General features: G+C 40.7%; 1 long non-coding RNA gene across 2 annotated transcripts; it reads right to left on the bottom strand.

Annotated features, from left to right (window-relative positions):
- Positions 1-2,899: 2,899 nt before the first annotated feature.
- On the bottom strand, positions 2,900-3,954 carry LOC116720000 (uncharacterized). Of its 2 annotated transcripts, none has more exons than XR_004339295.1 (2): positions 3,359-3,954; positions 2,900-3,288 (listed from the first exon to the last, which is right to left on the bottom strand). It is a non-coding gene; the product is annotated as an uncharacterized LOC116720000 (long non-coding RNA). The 2 variants fall into 2 exon arrangements; XR_004339296.1 differs by having other exon boundaries at positions 3,364-3,954.
- Between the last annotated feature and the right edge of the window lie 17,802 nt (positions 3,955-21,756).

The following is a 21,756-nucleotide window of genomic DNA, read 5'->3' as shown; positions in this document are numbered from 1 at the left end:
CTGCAGATGCTGTCAATCTCCAGCTCCATTTTCCCTCATTTCTGAACAAGATTCTGAGATACTTCAACTCCTCCACTTGGGGCAGGACATCCTCCCGGAGAAGGCACTCTACTCTTTTCTGGCTCATTTATTCATGCATTTATTTATATACTGTAGCTATGAATTGAGATGATAAAAGAAAGAACGAACCTTGAATATATAGGGTTTTGCAAGGCACTCAACACATTCTCTTTCTTTTGGTTTTCTCATCCAGACAAACAGAGACACACACACACAAACAATACACATGCACAGTAAAATATAGGCAGTAATGTTAGCTAGCTTGGTTAGGTAACTGATGTTAGCTAACTTTGAAATAGGCTAATATGTAGATTTGTGACAATAACACCGTCAAGGTACTCATGATTGACACCCACACACATTTATGAGGTAAAAAATAAAGATAATACTTATATGTAAGCGTTATTATTGTGTAACATATTATTATTCAGGGGTGGCACTTAGGACTCAGTATGTATGGTTCACAAAAAATGTGTTCTGACAGTTACAGTTGGTAAGAAACAGATTCCCATTATTGCCATAGGAATTAAATGCGGGTCACTTTAGACACACTTGCAGAAGAATAGAATACTAATTTAAAAATGCTATTTCTTAATATGTATGCAAGGTGCATTAAAAGTTTTAATTGCAAAAAATCAGTAAGATGTTTTTCTTTAAGGTTTTATTTGCTCTAGTAGCCTTTATTTGATAGTGAAGTGACAGAAAAGTGGGTAATGAGAGGAAGGGGTAAGATGTGGCAAAGGTCGCCAGGCCAAAAATCGAACCTGTGACAGCCGAGTCGAGGACGAAGGCGCCATATGTGCATTGCTTGCTCAGTTTGAGTGAGTTACCTTTACAACCACACTACTCCAACATAAAGAGAAAATGCTTTTTCAGTGACACCGATGTGTTGACCCTGATACTCCCATGGTCAGTCAGTCCAGACGATTTAAGATATCCTTCAATTCCTGACCCAATCTTTGAAATTCCTGTAAAACGTGGACCTCAGTGGTACCATCTGTCCTCAGTCATTTGCTGCTTGTACTTACCTGACAAACAGCAGGTTAGATTACCCACCTTTTTTCCAATTGTTGAAGAGGTGCTGTTGAGTGGCCCTCCTGGGGACTTCCTTATGCTGCTTTGAGATTTCAACGCTCGCGTGGGCAATGACAGTGAGACCTGGAGGGGTGTGGTTGGGAGGATCGGCCACCCTGATCTAAACCAGAGTGGTGTTCTGTTATTGGATCTCTGTGCTCTTCATGGATTGTCCATAATTATTTAAATTTGTTCATGAGTATCCTCATATGTACAATATCCCATTTTTACATGCATGTATGAGTTGGAAAACAAGACAAATACAAAACTTAAATTTCTGCACATTTGTTGACTAACATTTACTAATTTAGATGTCTACGCATGCATTTTTAATTGACAATAATCTTACGCCAGTCATAACTCCTTGTGTTTTCATAGCAACTAAAACAAACAAAAACCTGACACAGGTTGTTTGACATCATCGTATCCATGAGAACCTCTGTGTGATGTCAGTGATGTCATAAATGTTCAGAGAGATACAAGAAATCTCAGTTTGCTTTTCAACTTGGTTGGAGGTAGATCGATCCCAGAGAGACGACTTCAAACTGACTTTACAAACCATTTTAACTGAACACCAAGTCAAGAGGATTTTTGCCTGTGATGGGACCTTGGATTTCTTGTTACAAAGGAAGTTGAAAAGTTGTTAGGATATAGCACAAGAGGCAACAATGTCCTTGTAGAGAGCTCTGAGGACGAGAGATGAAAATACTTTGCTTTTGACATTGAAACCTGAAGACCAAAAGACATGGAAGATTCCTCTAATGATGAGAAAGTTACCGTCAAAACATGGAGAAAGAAGGAGACCATCTCTGGTTCATCAAGTCTGATCATGATGAGTTTCATTTTATCTGTGCTGCAAACTAAGAGCTGTGACTCAGTTTGTGTCTCAGTTTGTGAGTAATGGTAACCTTCATCAGGTGAAAACTTCACATCTTGTCTAGTATTGCTTTGCTCACAGAAAACCTTCTTTTTGACAATTTGAAATATTTAAAACATTTCTCTTTTCTTTTTCTTGTGTATTGTAGAAGTTTGCTGTAATTTCTGACACATTTGTGATTAGTGTAAATTTGACTCACAGCTTTAAATGTTTAACTAATGGAGTGTTTTATATGTTTTTTAATAAAGCACATTAATTTTTTTGTTTCTTCTATAGTATATTACATATATTTTACTTTCATTGAAAGGTAAAAAATAAAAGTAAAAGCTGTTTTCAGCCTCTGCTTATAAGTGTTTAAAGTTAGTCATATTGCTGTTGCAAAAAAACAAACATTGCTAGTTTTCATTAGATCTCATTAACTGAACCAAGCAACATAAAACATTGTCAACACTCTGCCTCTCAGCATGGTACTTTGTTTGTGTGGCAACCTGGGGTGGATTTTCTTTATTTTGAAACCCAAATGTAAGATGTTAAAGTTTAGGATAAGGGAAACCGACAACGCCACCTGGAATAACTCCAGGAAAATAGAATAATAATAAGGACACAGGTACGTTCTACTGGGAATGAGACAAGATTCAGACAGTTCTACAAAAAATTTATTAAACTTTAATGGGTTGTTTAAATTCACAATAACCTGAAATTGAATAGTTAAAACAGTGAATGTCTTTTTAATAAAGTTGATTATAAAATGTTTAAATGTCGAAGGAAACTGAGGCTTACCAGTGGGGGGAGAGTAGTGAGGAAAGGGGCAACATCCAGTGAAGAAAAGGGATCACCCTGGACACTACAAACACACACACACAAAAAGGGGTGTTCCAACAAAACACACAAGACAAGACACCGCCACCAGGGGTCACCACCGCCACCACAGAAGCCTCAGTCCCTAAAAGAAAGACAAAAAAATGAAACAATACGAGTAAAACAGTGATACAATAGCACTACAATATTGCTTTTTTTTATCCCGTTTGTGGTGCCATCAATACTCCCGGCAGCGGGGGAAAGTTCATACAAATCTTTTAAAACAATTCAACGTAGGCAAAACAGCAGCGAGTGTACATCCAAATAGAATAGTTGTCAGGGACTCGGCAGGAGGCTAAAAAAATAAAGTAGATTATTAATACAACTGCTGATAAAAACTATGACTTATGGTAGCTGCTTACCTGTAAATTACCACACGGCCAGATTAACAGATCCACAAGTTCACCTACGGAGCGCAGCTGTAACAGAATACTACATAAAGGCTTCGTTTACATGAGACGGATGTTACCTAGCCATGCTAGCGCTTACCTTACCGGCAGCAAACAACCGAACAAATTGGTCCAGGAGTTGGAGGCACAGCAAGGGAGGCTAAACAAATCAAACCAGCTTGCATTAATGGCTATGATAAAAGCTGACAAACAAAGAAACAGCCACGCTTACCCAGCACAGCTCAGCAAACAAACTAAGCAAAATGAGTTGACGTCATGACGCAAGTAGTCATGTGGCAGGTAGAGACCTGCTTATATGCAGCAGCTGAAATTGATCTTAAAGTGGCAGCGTACCATTTATGCTGCTACAATCTACCCCCCCAACTTGCATCGACGCCCCGACGACGACCCCAAAAACACTAGCACCAAGGTCTAAACAGTGCAGAAACAGCATTACAGTGTGGATCAGGAGAGTGTGCAGCCCCATGCACTAATCCCATTGGTCTTGGGAGATGGTGGACATTGGAGTGCTGACCTGCTGTTGAGCGTGTAGTTCTTCTCATTACCCTTGGAAGGCCCTGATCTTTACTCGAGCTGGCAACACTAGGAGCTTGAGATGCAGATGTTGAAGGAGCTTCATGAGGATATACCTCGGCAGACAAAGGAACCGTGTTGTTTCTGACCAGATGTGGGTTGGCTGGCGGAGAAGGCGGTGACTGGTGGACATTTACCCTCAAAAACAAATCAGGATCAGTTTCATCCTCAGAGGATGAATCAGTCAACAGTGGTTCCCCAATAGGGGATGCTGGAATGTCACTGCAAACAACTGGCTTCAGTAGAGACCGGTGGACCCTTTTAGTTTTGTTCAACTCATCTGCAGGAGCCACAGTGTAAACTGCTCCAGTATCACCCAGTACTTTTAGGACCTTATACACCTTGGAGCGCCACAGATCCTGAATCTTGTGTCTTCCTTGTTGACTGGTGTCTCGAAGTAGGACAAGTTGGCCTTCGTGCAGAGGAGAATCTTGAACATGCTGGTCATTATTTCTCTTTCTCCTATCTGCAGCAATCTTCAGCTTCTCCCTGGCTTCCTCAAAAGCCAGTTGCAAGCGCGTCTGGTGCTCTGCAACCCACTTGTCAACACCGCCAGCACTTGGTTCTGATACATGGCCAAGCAAAAAGTCTAAAGGAAGCCTAGGTTGTTGGCCAAACATCAGGAAGAAGGGACTTTCTCCAGTGCTTTGATGTGGTGTGGTGTTATAACAAAAGATAACTTGTGGCAAATAAGAGGTCCAGGCTCTTTTACTGGTGGTGGGGAGGGTACGCAACAGGTTATGAAGCGTACGATTAAACCTTTCACATTGTCCATTTCCAGCAGGGTGGTACGGTGTGGTCCTGGACTTCTTGATGCCATAGAATTGACAGAGCTGCTGGATGAGGGAACTTTCAAAATTACGCCCCTGGTCTGAGTGAACACGGGCTGGTACACCAAACTTTGAAAACCACTCTGTCACCAGGACATGAGCCACAGTAGAGGCACGTTGATCTCTGGTTGGTATGGCCAGGGTGTACTTGCTAAAAACATCAGTTAAGACGAGCACATTCTCCCGCCCATCTTGAGAAGGCTCCAGGATTGTGAAGTCCATGGCAAGGATCTCATTGGGTCGTGACGCTAACAAATGGCCCATATAGGTCCGTGCAAGAGGTCGAGTATCTTTTGCCACTTGGCATCGCTCACATGACCTGCACCAATCAACGACATCAGAGGACATTTTTGGCCAGTAACATCTTGTTCTCAGCAATGAGAGAGTCCTGTCCACACCTTGATGGCCATGGTCCTGGTGAGCCTGAGTCAGGACCTCCTCCTTCAAGGCTGTGGGCAGCAACAGCTGTAGCATCTCCTCAGCACCATCGGGACGAAAGGTCTTGCGGTGGAGGACACCATCCTTCTCCACCAGGCGATCCCACTGCCTCAGGAATGCCAACAGAGGTGCAGGTAAATTCTTTCGCTCTGTGCGGTCGGGTTGTTTCTTGCGAGCCCAAAAGGTCCAAAGTTCCTGCAAAACTGGGTCAGCATGTTGTAATACTTGCATATCCTTTGTAGTGCGTTCAGGGAGGACTGTGATGGCAGCTTGCGTAACTTCCCGTCTCTCCATCATCAACTGCAGAGATTCAGGCAGACTACTCCCTGGAACAAGAGCACCAACCTGTTCTCTAGTAGATGGATGTTTTCTGGAAAGAGCATCTGCGTTCCTGTTTGTACGCCCTGAGCGATACTGGATCTTGAAATCAAAGGAGGCAAGTTGTGCAGCCCATCGATGTTCAGTGGCACCCAGCTTGGCAGTACCAAGATAACTGAGGGGATTGTTATCAGTAAATACAAGACATTTATGGCCCAACAAGTACTCTCTGAATTTTTCAGTCATGGCCCATTTAAGGGCTAAAAATTCAAGTTTCATGGAGCTGTAGTTATCCATATTACGTTCAGTTGGCCTTAATCCTCGGCTGGCGTAGGCAATGGGACGCACCACCCCGTCCTGTTGTTGGGAGAGGACAGCCCCCAGACCACCATGGCTCGCATCAACCTCTAGGATAAAAGGCAGAGAAAAGTCAGCGTAGGCTAGCACAGGTGAAGTAGTTAGCCTCCTTTTCAATTCCTCAAAGCTCTGTTGGTGTTCTGCAGTCCAGCCCTCAGCGATGTCCTGTCTTAGCCGCTTCTTTGTTTTTGAACTGCTTAAACGTCCCACTAGTTGGTGAAGGGGCGCAGCCAGCTTGGCAAAGCCTGCAACAAACCGCCGATAGTAACTGGCGAACCCAAGGAAGGACCTCAGCTCTGTGGATGTGGTGGGGCGCTGCCAGTTAACCACTGCCTCAATCTTAGATGGATCAGTTGCAACACCTTTGCTAGAAATGACATGGCCTAAGTATTTAACTTCTCGTTGAAGAAAGGAGCACTTTGTCAGCTTTGCCTTGAGACCCTCTTTCTTCAGGCGTCCAAGCACCATCCCCAGGCGCTCCAAATGCTGTTCCACAGTGGAGGAAAACACAACTATGTCATCAAGATACAGCAGCAATGATTGATTCTGCTTATCAGAGAAAATGCGTTGCATAAGCCTCTGAAATGTACTGGGCGCATTACAAAGGCCAAATGGCATTCTATTCCACTCAAATAGACCAAATGGAGTACAGAACGCCGTTTTATGACGATCTGCTTCTGCAACAGGTACCTGGTTGTAACCACTTGCCAAGTCCAAGGTAGAGAACCAGCAAGCACCTGTAAGTGCATCCAAAGACTCCTCAATGCGTGGTAATGGAAAGGCATCTTTGCGGGTTTTGCTATTAAGCTGCCGATAGTCCACACACATCCTCAGGCTCCCATCCTTCTTTTTGACTAGCACAATGGGAGATGCATAGGGGCTGCAGCTCTCTCTGATCACATTAATACTAAGTAACTGATTGATGTGATCCTTTACTGCTTCATAGTCTGACGGTGGTATACGCCGGTAACGCTGGTTTACAGGGGTCTCATCAATAAGGGGTATGTCATGACTAATTATGGTTGTACACCCCAAATCACGGTCATTTTCTGCAAAAACTGATGAATAATCCCTAAGAAGGGTCCTCACCTGCCCCTGGTGTGTGCAGGGCAGTTGGGAGAGGTCAATGGCCTCAATTTGGTCCTGCACAGTTGGGAGTACAATCTGAGAGGACACCTTAGCTGTATATGATGGCTCTTCTTTAACACCGGCAGGCAGACTAACAACATTAACATGATGCAGAGTACCTACAACAGTACGTGGGTAAAGCAAGATATCTGTAGAGCCTACATTAACAATTGGTATGTAGGCTGTGCCCCGCACCACACGGATTAGGGCAGGGGAAGCAAGCAAACCTCCTGGCAGACCTGCCTCAGGAGGCTGGTATAGTACAGCCTGTGACAGCTGATCAGAGCATGTAGCAGCCACAAGCTTCATAACCCCACCTGGGACCCTGCATGCTGCACGACCCCGCACCTTTACCTTCCCCACATAGTCTAATGGGCCCTGCAAGCTTGCCTGATGGCACTTTTGCAATGCAGGCCAGATTTCATGAGGAGCCTGGGGGACATTGTCCTGACTGAACAACCCTGCGCCATGCTGCACAAAAAGCTCATGATAGCATTTTTGGATTACATTCATGCCTAAAACACCTGGCGTGGGAGCCACTGTGCCAGGAGGATCTTTTACAATTAAAACCCCGCAGTTTGGGATGTCTTTGCCGCAAAGCTCAACACTAAGCTCTATGTAGCCAAGGTACGGGATATTTAACCCATTTGCTGCCTTAAGCTGCAACCAGTGACAAGGGCGTAAACCATCAGGGCCACCAGACTTGAAATGATCCTTAAAGAAACTTTCTGTAAGGGTCGACACCATAGAACCAGTGTCAATTAGGCAGGGCACCTGAACACCTCCCAAACACACATCTAAATGAGGACACGATGCAACAAGCTTTGGCGTTTCCATACCATTATATGGTGCTGTGACTGAGCCAATAGTGGCCCCACCCGAACTGCGGCTCAACAATTCAGTGGGAACTAGTTTTCCGAGACCGCAGAATTATGAGGCAGGGAACTCGAGGGCTGCTGAGGGCCTCGAGTGTGAAAACGGGAAGGGACACGTACACCATCACATTCCCTAGCATAATGACCTGGCTGTTGGCACCGTCTACAGACTATAGGGACATTACGAGGGGGACGACTCTGTTGGTGAGTTTGACTAAGAGAGGCAATGCTCTGAGTGAGTTGATTTAATTGCTCTTGTTGTCGTGCCAACATATCATGCAGTGACCTCAATTCTGACCCCTGATCCCTTGGACTAATCTGAGAAGTGCCATGGACAGCATATTGAAATCCAAGTGATGGAACTGAAAGACTCCGAGCCCTACTACCGCCTGATGATCCCTCCAGTTCCCACCTAATAGCTTCAGCCCTGACATCAAGTATTGTAGCTGCAGGTTTCTCCCGTACAAACTGTTTCAATGCACGCCGCAGTGGACCATCTAAAACATGCTCCACAAACTGATCCCTCAACAATACAGCAGCATTAACCATGCTAGTGGGTGCACAAGCTTTAACCTTCTCCATTAATCCCATTAGTGCAAGGGAAAATTCTTGAAGGGTTTCACCCTCCTGCTGCTTTCTAGAAAAGAAAGCCTCTTGCAATGAGACATAGGAATCAGTACAACCATATACCTCTTTTAGCACTCTAATAATGCAAGCTGGATCAGTCCGTTCAGCACTAGGACGGTGTCTAAGTTCCTCTCGTGCCTCACCCTCCAGATGATCATACAAGTAAAAAGCCTGATCAACAGGTGATAAGTGACGTGCCCTCATACAGGCCTCAGCCTCCTCCAACCACTCATTTAACCCTATTCCTGATCTTCCCCGGAACATCGGACATTTCCGGTCACGAGGCACAAACACCAACCTCTCTGACACAGGGGGACCCAAGGCAGGCAAAGCACTCTGAGATGTGCTTGAAGTAGAAGGGGCAGTAGAAGTACCTGGGGCCGAGCGTGACTGTTCCTGTCGTAATCGCTCGTTGTCTGCTTTCAATTGGGCAATCAAGTCCCGCATTTCTTGGATCTCCTCCTCCTCCATGACCTGGATCCTTTGTGATTAGATAGGCTCGCTGCTGTTTTGCCTGTACACACAACACAATTCTCTTCCAACGCAAAAAAAAAAAAATACGCCACTACACAAACCGGAAAAAAAAACAACAAAACACAACAACAAACAAAAAAAGAGAAACAGCAGAAGAATCAAGTCTCACTTTACACAGCAGATCCTGCCGACAACGCCAATTTGTGGCAACCTGGGGTGGATTTTCTTTATTTTGAAACCCAAATGTAAGATGTTAAAGTTTAAGATAAGGGAAACCGACAACGCCACCTGGAATAACTCCAGGAAAATAGAATAATAATAAGGACACAGGTACGTTCTACTGGGAATGAGACAAGATTCAGACAGTTCTACAAAAAATTTATTAAACTTTAATGGGTTGTTTAAATTCACAATAACCTGAAATTGAATAGTTAAAACAGTGAATGTCTTTTTAATAAAGTTGATTATAAAATGTTTAAATGTCAAAGGAAACTGAGGCTTACCAGTGGGGGGAGAGTAGTGAGGAAAGGGGCAACATCCAGTGAAGAAAAGGGATCACCCTGGACACTACAAACACACACACACAAAAAGGGGTGTTCCAACAAAACACACAAGACAAGACACCGCCACCAAGGGTCACCACCGCCACCACAGAAGCCTCAGTCCCTAAAAGAAAGACAAAAAAATGAAACAATACGAGTAAAACAGTGATACAATAGCACTACAATATTGCTTTTTTTTATCCCGTTTGTGGTGCCATCAATACTCCCGGCAGCGGGGGAAAGTTCATACAAATCTTTTAAAACAATTCAACGTAGGCAAAACAGCAGCGAGTGTACATCCAAATAGAATAGTTGTCAGGGACTCGGCAGGAGGCTAAAAAAATAAAGTAGATTATTAATACAACTGCTGATAAAAACTATGACTTATGGTAGCTGCTTACCTGTAAATTACCACACGGCCAGATTAACAGATCCACAAGTTCACCTACGGAGCGCAGCTGTAACAGAATACTACATAAAGGCTTCGTTTACATGAGACGGATGTTACCTAGCCATGCTAGCGCTTACCTTACCGGCAGCAAACAACCGAACAAATTGGTCCAGGAGTTGGAGGCACAGCAAGGGAGGCTAAACAAATCAAACCAGCTTGCATTAATGGCTATGATAAAAGCTGACAAACAAAGAAACAGCCACGCTTACCCAGCACAGCTCAGCAAACAAACTAAGCAAAATGAGTTGACGTCATGACGCAAGTAGTCATGTGGCAGGTAGAGACCTGCTTATATGCAGCAGCTGAAATTGATCTTAAAGTGGCAGCGTACCATTTATGCTGCTACAATCGCTTTTCAACTTGGTTGGAGGTAGATCGATTCCAGAGAGACGACTTCAACCTGACTTTACAAACCATTTTAACTGAACACCAAGTTAAGAGGATTTTTGCCTGCGATGGGACCTTGGATTTCTTGTTACGAAGGGAGTTGAAAATTTGTTAGAATATATCACAAGAGGCAATGACATTTTTGTAGAGAGCTCTGAGGACGAGAGATCAAACTACTTTGCTTTTGACATTGAACCCTGAAGACCAAAAGGACATGGAAGATTCCTCTAAGGATGAGAAAGTTACCATCAAAACCACAACTATGGATTTGACAGTAAAGGCATCAGAAGACTTTGTTGCTTTTGAAAGTGTCAATGTTCCTCATGACCAAATGGACCTGGATGTGTTTGCTTGCTCACAGTTTGAGTGAGTTACCTTTACAACCACACTACTCCAACATAAAGAGAAAATGCTTTTTCAGTGACACTGATGTGTTGACCCTGATACTCCCATGGTCAGTCAGTCCAGACGATTTAAGATATCCTTCAATTCCTGACCCAATCTTTGAAATTCCTGTAAAACGTGGACCTCAGTGGTACCATCTGTCCTCAGTCATTTGCTGCTTGTACTTACCTGACAAACAGCAGGTTAGATTACCCACCTTTTTTCCAATTGTTGAAGAGGTGCTGTTGAGTGGCCCTCCTGGGGACTTCCTTATGCTGCTTTGACATTTCAACGCTCGCGTGGGCAATGACAGTGAGACCTGGAGGGGTGTGGTTGGGAGGATCGGCCACCCTGATCTAAACCAGAGTGGTGTTCTGTTATTGGATCTCTGTGCTCTTCATGGATTGTCCATAACTATTTAAATTTGTTCATGAGTATCCACATATGTACAATATCCCATTTTTACATGCATGTATGAGTTGGAAAACAAGACAAATACAAAACTTAAATTTCTGCACATTTGTTGACTAACATTTACTAATTTAGATGTCTACGCATGCATTTTTAATTGACAATAATCTTACGCCAGTCATTACTCCTTGTGTTTTCATAGCAACTAAAACAAACAAAACCCTGACACAGGTTGTTTGACATCATCGTATCCATGAGAACCTCTGTGTGATGTCAGTGATGTCATAAATGTTCAGAGAGATACAAGAAATCTCAGTTTGCTTTTCAACTTGGTTGGAGGTAGATCGATCCCAGAGAGACGACTTCAAACTGACTTTACAAACCATTTTAACTGAACACCAAGTCAAGAGGATTTTTGCCTGTGATGGGACCTTGGATTTCTTGTTACAAAGGGAGTTGAAAAGTTGTTAGGATATAGCACAAGAGGCAACAATGTCCTTGTAGAGAGCTCTGAGGACGAGAGATGAAAATACTTTGCTTTTGACATTGAAACCTGAAGACCAAAAGGACATGGAAGATTCCTCTAATGATGAGAAAGTTACCGTCAAAACATGGAGAAAGAAGGAGACCATCTCTGGTTCATCAAGTCTGATCATGATGAGTTTCATTTTATCTGTGCTGCAAACTAAGAGCTGTGACTCAGTTTGTGTCTCAGTTTGTGAGTTATGGTAACCTTCATCAGGTGAAAACTTCACATCTTGTCTAGTATGGCTTTGCTCACAGAAAACCTTCTTTTTGACAATTTGAAATATTTAAAACCTTTCTCTTTTCTTTTTCTTGTGTATTGTAGAAGTTTGCTGTAATTTCTGACACATTTGTGATCAGTGTAAATTTGACTCACAGCTTTAAATGTTTAACTAATGGAGTGTTTTGTATGTTTTTTAATAAAGCAAATTAAATTTTTTGTTTCTTCTATAGTATATTACATATATTTTACTTTCATTGAAAGGTAAAAAATAAAAGTAAAAGCTGTTTTCAGCCTCTGCTTATAAGTGTTTAAAGTTAGTCATATTGCTGTTGCAGAAAAACAAACATTGCTAGTTTTCATTAGATCTCATTAACTGAACCAAGCAACATAAAACATTGTCAACACTCTGCCTCTTAGCATGGTACTTTGTTTGCTTTTCAACTTGGTTGGAGGTAGATCGATTCCAGAGAGACGACTTCAAACTGACTTTACAAACCATTTTAACTGAACACCAAGTTAAGAGGATTTTTGCCTGCGATGGAACCTTGGATTTCTTGTTACGAAGGGAGTTGAAAATTTGTTAGAATATATCACAAGAGGCAATGACATTTTTGTAGAGAGCTCTGAGGACGAGAGATCAAACTACTTTGCTTTTGACATTGAACCCTGAAGACCAAAAGGACATGGAAGATTCCTCTAAGGATGAGAAAGTTACCATCAAAACCACAACTATGGATTTGACAGTAAAGGCATCAGAAGACTTTGTTGCTTTTGAAAGTGTCAATGTTCCTCATGACCAAATGGACCTGGATGTGTTTGCTTGCTCACAGTTTGAGTGAGTTACCTTTACAACCACACTACTCCAACATAAAGAGAAAATGCTTTTTCAGTGACACCGATGTGTTGACCCTGATACTCCCATGGTCAGTCAGTCCAGACGATTTAAGATATCCTTCAATTCCTGACCCAATCTTTGAAATTCCTGTAAAACGTGGACCTCAGTGGTACCATCTGTCCTCAGTCATTTGCTGCTTGTACTTACCTGACAAACAGCAGGTTAGATTACCCACCTTTTTTCCAATTGTTGAAGAGGTGCTGTTGAGTGGCCCTCCTGGGGACTTCCTTATGCTGCTTTGACATTTCAACGCTCAGGTGGGCAATGACAGTGAGACCTGGAGGGGTGTGGTTAGGAGGATCGGCCACCCTGATCTAAACCAGAGTGGTGTTCTGTTATTGGATCTCTGTGCTCTTCATGGATTGTCCATAACTATTTAAATTTGTTCATGAGAATCCTCATATGTACAATATCCCATTTTTACATCCATGTATGAGTTGGAAAACAAGACAAATACAAAACTTAAATTTCTGCACATTTGTTGACTAACATTTACTAATTTAGATGTCTACGCATGCATTTTTAATTGACAATAATCTTACGCCAGTAATAACTCCTTGTGTTTTCATAGCAACTAAAAAAAACAAAACCCTGACACAGGTTGTTTGACATCATCGTATCCATGAGAACCTCTGTGTGATGTCAGTGATGTCATAAATATTCAGAGAGATACAAGAAATCTCAGTTTGCTTTTCAACTTGGTTGGAGGTAGATCGATTCCAGAGAGACGACTTCAAACTGACTTTACAAACCATTTTAACAGAACACCAAGTTAAGAGGATTTTTGCCTGTGTTGGGACCTTGGATTTCTTGTTACGAAGGGAGTTGAAAATTTGTTAGAATATATCACAAGAGGCAATGACATTTTTGTAGAGAGCTCTGAGGACGAGAGATCAAACTACTTTGCTTTTGACATTGAACCCTGAAGACCAAAAGGACATGGAAGATTCCTCTAAGAATGAGAAAGTTACCATCAAAACCACAACTATGGATTTGACAGTAAAGGCATCAGAAGACTTTGTTGCTTTTGAAAGTGTCAATGTTCCTCATGACCAAATGGACCTGGATGTGTTTGCTTGCTCACAGTTTGAGTGAGTTACCTTTATAACCACACTACTCCAACATAAAGAGAAAATGCTTTTTCAGTGACACCGATGTGTTGACCCTGATAATCCCATGGTCAGTCAGTCCAGACGATTTAAGATATCCTTCAATTCCTGACCCAATCTTTGAAATTCCTGTAAAAAGTGGACCTCAGTGGTACCATCTGTCCTCAGTCATTTGCTGCTTGTACTTACCTGACAAACAGCAGGTTAGATTACCCACCTTTTTCCAATTGTTGAAGAGGTGCTGTTGAGTGGCCCTCCTGGGGACTTCCTTATGCTGCTTTGACATTTCAACGCTCGCGTGGGCAATGACAGTGAGACCTGGAGGGGTGTGGTTGGGAGGATCGGCCACCCTGATCTAAACCAGAGTGGTGTTCTGTTATTGGATCTCTGTGCTCTTCATGGATTGTCCGAAACTATTTAAATTTGTTCATGAGTATCCTCATATGTACAATATCCCATTTTTACATGCATGTATGAGTTGGAAAACAAGACAAATACAAAACTTAAATTTCTGCACATTTGTTGACTAACATTTACTAATTTAGATGTCTACGCATGCATTTTTAATTGACAACAATCTTATGCCAGTCATAACTCCTTGTGTTTTCATAGCAACTAAAAGAAACAAAACCCTGACACAGGTTGTTTGACATCATCGTATCCATGAGAACCTCTGTGTGATGTCAGTGATGTCATAAATGTTCAGAGAGATACAAGAATTCTCAGTTTGCTTTTCAACTTGGTTGGAGGTAGATCGATCCCAGAGAGACGACTTCAAACTGACTTTACAAACCATTTTAACTGAACACCAAGTCAAGAGGATTTTTGCCTGTGATGGGACCTTGGATTTCTTGTTACAAAGGGAGTTGAAAAGTTGTTAGGATATAGCACAAGAGGCAACAATGTCCTTGTAGAGAGCTCTGAGGACGAGAGATGAAAATACTTTGCTTTTGACATTGAAACCTGAAGACCAAAAGACATGGAAGATTCCTCTAATGATGAGAAAGTTACCGTCAAAACATGGAGAAAGAAGGAGACCATCTCTGGTTCATCAAGTCTGATCATGATGAGTTTCATTTTATCTGTGCTGCAAACTAAGAGCTGTGACTCAGTTTGTGTCTCAGTTTGTGAGTTATGGTAACCTTCATCAGGTGAAAACTTCACATCTTGTCTAGTATTGCTTTGCTCACAGAAAACCTTCTTTTTGACAATTTGAAATATTTAAAACATTTCTCTTTTCTTTTTCTTGTGTATTGTAGAAGTTTGCTGTAATTTCTGACACATTTGTGATCAGTGTAAATTTGACTCACAGCTTTAAATGTTTAACTAATGGAGTGTTTTATATGTTTTTTAATAATGCAAATTAAAGTTTTTGTTTCTTCTATAGTATATTACATATATTTTACTTTCATTGAAAGGTAAAAAATAAAAGTAAAAGCTGTTTTCAGCCTCTGCTTATAAGTGTTTAAAATTAGTCATATTGCTGTTGCAGAAAAACAAACATTGCTAGTTTTCATTAGATCTCATTAACTGAACCAAGCAACATAAAACATTGTCAACACTCTGCCTCTTAGCATGGTACTTTGTTTGCTTTTCAACTTGGTTGGAGGTAGATCGATTCCAGAGAGACGACTTCAAACTGACTTTACAAACCATTTTAACAGAACACCAAGTTAAGAGGATTTTTGCCTGTGTTGGGACCTTGGATTTCTTGTTACGAAGGGAGTTGAAAATTTGTTAGAATATATCACAAGAGGCAATGACATTTTTGTAGAGAGCTCTGAGGACGAGAGATCAAACTACTTTGCTTTTGACATTGAACCCTGAAGACCAAAAGGACATGGAAGATTCCTCTAAGGATGAGAAAGTTACCATCAAAACCACAACTATGGATTTGACAGTAAAGGCATCAGAAGACTTTGTTGCTTTTGAAAGTGTCAATGTTCCTCATGACCAAATGGACCTGGATGTGTTTGCTTGCTCACAGTTTGAGTGAGTTACCTTTACAACCACACTACTCCAACATAAAGAGAAAATGCTTTTTCAGTGACACCGATGTGTTGACCCTGATACTCCCATGGTCAGTCAGTCCAGACGATTTAAGATATCCTTCAATTCCTGACCCAATCTTTGAAATTCCTGTAAAACGTGGACCTCAGTGGTACCATCTGTCCTCAGTCATTTGCTGCTTGTACTTACCTGACAAACAGCAGGTTAGATTACCCACCTTTTTTCCAATTGTTGAAGAGGTGCTGTTGAGTGGCCCTCCTGGGGACTTCCTTATGCTGCTTTGACATTTCAACGCTCGCGTGAGCAATGACAGTGAGACCTGGAGGGGTGTGGTTGGGAGGATCGGCCACCCTGATCTAAACCAGAGTGGTGTTCTGTTATTGGATCTCTGTGCTCTTCATGGATTGTCCATAACTATTTAAATTTGTTCATGAGTATCCTCATATGTACAATATCCCATTTTTACATGCATGTATGAGTTGGAAAACAAGACAAATACAAAACTTAAATTTCTGCACATTTGTTGACTAACATTTACTAATTTAGATGTCTACGCATGCATTTTTAATTGACAATAATCTTACGCCAGTCATTACTCCTTGTGTTTTCATAGCAACTAAAACAAACAAAACCCTGACACAGGTTGTTTGACATCATCGTATCCATGAGAACCTCTGTGTGATGTCAGTGATGTCATAAATGTTCAGAGAGATACAAGAAATCTCAGTTTGCTTTTCAACTTGGTTGGAGGTAGATCGATCCCAGAGAGACGACTTCAAACTGACTTTACAAACCATTTTAACTGAACACCAAGTCAAGAGGATTTTTGCCTGTGATGGGACCTTGGATTTCTTGTTACAAAGGGAGTTGAAAAGTTGTTAGGATATAGCACAAGAGGCAACAATGTCCTTGTAGAGAGCTCTGAGGACGAGAGATGAAAATACTTTGCTTTTGACATTGAAACCTGAAGACCAAAAGGACATGGAAGATTCCTCTAATGATGAGAAAGTTACCGTCAAAACATGGAGAAAGAAGGAGACCATCTCTGGTTCATCAAGTCTGATCATGATGAGTTTCATTTTATCTGTGCTGCAAACTAAGAGCTGTGACTCAGTTTGTGTCTCAGTTTGTGAGTTATGGTAACCTTCATCAGGTGAAAACTTCACATCTTGTCTAGTATTGCTTTGCTCACAGAAAACCTTCTTTTTGACAATTTGAAATATTTAAAACATTTCTCTTTTCTTTTTCTTGTGTATTGTAGAAGTTTGCTGTAATTTCTGACACATTTGTGATCAGTGTAAATTTGACTCACAGCTTTAAATGTTTAACTAATGGAGTGTTTTATATGTTTTTTAATAATGCAAATTAAAGTTTTTGTTTCTTCTATAGTATATTACATATATTTTACTTTCATTGAAAGGTAAAAAATAAAAGTAAAAGCTGTTTTCAGCCTCTGCTTATAAGTGTTTAAAATTAGTCATATTGCTGTTGCAGAAAAACAAACATTGCTAGTTTTCATTAGATCTCATTAACTGAACCAAGCAACATAAAACATTGTCAACACTCTGCCTCTTAGCATGGTACTTTGTTTGCTTTTCAACTTGGTTGTAGGTAGATCGATTCCAGAGAGACGACTTCAAACTGACTTTACAAACCATTTTAACTGAACACCAAGTTAAGAGGATTTTTGCCTGTGATGGGACCTTGGATTTCTTGTTACGAAGGGAGTTGAAAATTTGTTAGGATATATCACAAGAGGCAATGACATTTTTGTAGAGAGCTCTGAGGACGAGAGATCAAACTACTTTGCTTTTGACATTGAACCCTGAAGACCAAAAGGACATGGAAGATTCCTCTAAGGATGAGAAGGTTACCATCAAAACCACAACTATGGATTTGACAGTAAAGGCATCAGAAGACTTTGTTTCTTTAGAAAGTGTCAATGTTCCTCATGACCAAATGGACCTGGATGTGTTTGCTTGCTCACAGTTGTAGTGAGTTACCTTTCCAACCACACTTATCTCTTTGCCACCACAGATTTTATAAAAAAATGTCTTTACCAGTCTTTCCAAAAACGTAATGGACCTGGATGTGACTCCAAGCTGCAACAGCGAGGAAATTGTGACAGATTTTGAAGAAATCTCTGAGGATTTATCATTAGAAGAATCCTCTTCAGCAGAAGAAAAGAAATTCAAAATGACACTGATGATTTCAACAGCGTGGATGCTAATCTTGAGCCAACCATGTACTTTTGAATGTTTTCCAATTCAATCTTCAACTGTTGGACGAATGCCACAACATTATGAACTTGAGTATTACCTGAAGGTTTGTGGCTCAGAATCTGGACTTTTTGCAGAGGTGCTTTTGTTTGTGAGGTTTTTCTTCACAGCAATGCATCATTGAGGAAAATATTTTCCCCCAGATGAAGTCTTTACAGTTCAGAATGAAATAATTGAAACAGTGAAGATAAAGGATGTAGTACATCGGGACAAGCGCTTCCAGAGAGACGACTTCAAAATGATCATACAAACCATTTTAACTGAACTCCAAGTCAAGAGGATTTTTGCCTTTAATAGGACCTTGGATTTCTTGTTACAAAATCAGTTTAAAAGTTGTTAGGGTCTAGCATAAGAGGCAATGACATTTTAGAAATGTTCAATGTTCCTCATGACCAAATGAACCTGGATGTGTTTGCTTGCTCACAGTTTTAGTGAGTTACCTTTACAACCACACTTATCTCTTTGCCAACACAGATATTACAAAAAATGTCTTTACCAGTCTTCCCAAAAACATAACAGATCTTAATGTGAAACGCAGCTGTGACACCAAAGAAATCTTGTCAAATTTTGAAGAAATCTCTGAGGATTCATTATTAGAAGAATCCTCTTCAGCAGAAGAAAAGACATTCAAAATGACACAGTTGATTTCTCCAACATGGATGCTAATCTTCAGTCAACTATGTACTTTTACAAATTTTCCAACTCATTCTTTATCTGTTGGACGAATGCCACAACACATAGCATTATGAACTTGAGTATTACCTTAAGCTTTGTGGCTCAGTATTCCGAAGATATATCTGGATTTTTTACAGAGATGCCATTGTTTACAAGGTTTTTTTTACAGCAATGCACCATCCATGAAGATATTTTTCCCCAGACGAAGTCTTTGGAGTTCAGGATGAAATTAGAAATTTTCCAAAGAAATTTAAACAGGGCCTGCCAAAATATGCCTGTTGGTCGGAACCCAGCTTTCTGATACTAAAAATTTGCATCAATGCTAAAGTAAGCTACAACGTACTCAGTAGCATTGGGAGAGTGACAAGCTTGTTGAGTAACATGGGCTTTGTTGAGAAAACGAGATATTTTTGCTACCTGCTGCTCGTTGTGTTCTCGTCTCCCCAGGTCTGTTAATGTCATGTGTAAACGTGAAACCACAAAGACAACAGTCACTATTCAACTTCACAATCAACCAGAATTTTATTTAACAGACACGAAACAGTGTCAGTTATAATTTCTTTTGATTTGAATTTGGCTTGGTTTTCGCTAACAAGCCAAAAACAACTTCTGTTCTATTACAACAGAAGTAATAGTCCGCATGCTGAGATCCAGTCGCATGTTTTGATATATATATTGTGGGGGTGCACGCAGCGGTACCAGCCGCATTAATGGTGAAGTGGCAGTTATTTTGAGGTGTAAAGTAATAGGTGCCTTCCATGCCTTGCATGGAGGCATTGAAATACTTTGCTTTGCAGTTGCCCTGCTATGCATTGCTATGGCAGGCCCCAATAATTGAAACACTGAAGATGAAGGAAGTAGTACATTGGGACAAGCCAGGAGTTTTTTTGTTTTATATGTTACACTATCTGACCTGATATGGCATTAAGACTAATGAACTAATAATGCTAATAATGTGGATTAGCATTATAATTGCTGCAATCAGCAGGTGATTAGATCATTCGTACACCTGCTATAAACTTATTGCATTTCTGACTGTTCTGTTTACATTATATCCTATATGGAGTTGCTTGACTCTCTGTGATATAAAACATGTTTACATTTCTTTTTGAGATTCACCTTTTTCGCTGATTGACCAAAACAAGACCTGGGAAGAAGCCCTGACATAACCACAAAGAGCTGGCCTCCATCTTGGATAATCAGATGCAAACCTTTGCTGAAGTAGAGGCTGAGAAAGCCAACAGTCCCTTCGTATGACTCTGCCTTCACTACACCTCTTCCCTCCATTACTGGTTCTGGGTTTATGACAGTACTGTAAAGTTTAAAGACTGGGGCCACGACAAACCAAAAGAAAACTGTGACACCAGTGGAGCCATGGAGAAAGAAGGAGACCATCTGTAAATAACCCCAAATTAAGCTCCTTATTTGTTGTATCCTTTTTTAGGACTTATTGCCTTTATTTATTTATTTCTTTTGCATGATATCTGGTTGACTACCGGTTTTTGATTTGATGCCTTTATTTTGATAAGACAACTTCCGCTGTTTACATTATAAAATGGCAGCTTAACGACAGAAAAAACAAAAGACTAGTTGCAACAACATTGTTAAAATGTATGTTGTTATTAGCGGTCTCCTTGATAAAGGCACAAGGTATGTTTATTTTCTAAGTCTACAAAATTTGACTTTGTCACCTTTTTTCTTTCCATCACACATTCTGAGTCCTGGACTTAAAACCACAAATACTCTGACAATCACATCTATCTTTGACGTGCGTAGAGTTAATTTATCTTCATCAAGCATCGCAGCTGAACTGAGTTTAGTTTCATGCAAGTACCTTGCAGCAGCTTTCAAACAGATTGGCGTTAGGCTTTTCTGAATGCAGTGTAGCCTGATTTTAAAAAGAACCTATTAATGAGGCTTTATTTTTTATCAAATTACAATTATATTTCATAAAGCTCTATTCAATCCATTAGCCAAATATGGAAATTTGAAAACCTGCTGATCTGGCTGTCCACCTAAACTGGTAGAGAAACAGACGGCCAATAACTGGAGGACATGCACAGATCAGAGGTCAGAGAAAGTCTTGGATGTGCATTCCACAAATATGGCTTTCAAATAAACTTTGGTTTAAAGTTTGCCACAATCTTTGTAAGGTACAAAGCAAATCAGTGGAAGAGGCTGTGTCAAATACAAAACTAAACATAACACTAAAGCAGTGGGCTCAAACTCCAGTCTCTGCTTCAGCTCACTGGCTCCAATATCAGCTCATCTGTAGAGCTGAACTGCATGCTGGTCCGGCAGTTTCACCATTTAATTCAAGTGTGTAAAACAAGCGACTAAACGTTGCAGGACAGCAGCCCTCGATGAATGTAGTTTAAAGTAATGCTGAACTAATGCCAAAAGAGAACATGTAACAGCCTGTGAAAGACTTGAGACTGGGAGCCAGAGGTTCACCTTCCTGCACAAAAACCCTAACCAGACTACCAGAAAGCACATTAATGTCATATAAAATGGCCCAGTCAAAGTTAACACGTAAATAAAATTGACCACTTGTGTTACAACTTGAGCATTGATGTTCCTAGAAACCTACTATCCAATCTGTCTAAGCTTAAACTATTTTGCAAAAAAATGGGCAAAACTTTCAGTGTACAAATGGTTGCCACACTTTTCAGTTTTATTTTTAAAAAATGTTAAGACTTTTAGCATTCTCTCTGCCTCCTTCTTAATTATTTACTTTGTGCTGACATACTGTAATGATCCCATTGAAGCTTCTAAATGCAATAGCAACAATGTGGAAAAACTGCAAAGAAAATAAAACTTTTACAAGATCCTTAAAGACCCATTTTTGAAACTTTTAATTGATCTCAGATCAAATTCCTAAAGCTCCTATTACATATTTATATGTCCTATTACATATTTATTTATGTCTCAATAAATATTCAAGTGAAATTGTTTGCCAAAACACC

The sequence above is a fragment of the Xiphophorus hellerii genome, chromosome 5 (assembly GCF_003331165.1).
Source record: "Xiphophorus hellerii strain 12219 chromosome 5, Xiphophorus_hellerii-4.1, whole genome shotgun sequence".
NCBI lineage: Eukaryota > Metazoa > Chordata > Actinopteri > Cyprinodontiformes > Poeciliidae > Xiphophorus > Xiphophorus hellerii.
This window is presented reverse-complemented; position numbering and strand designations above follow the sequence as displayed.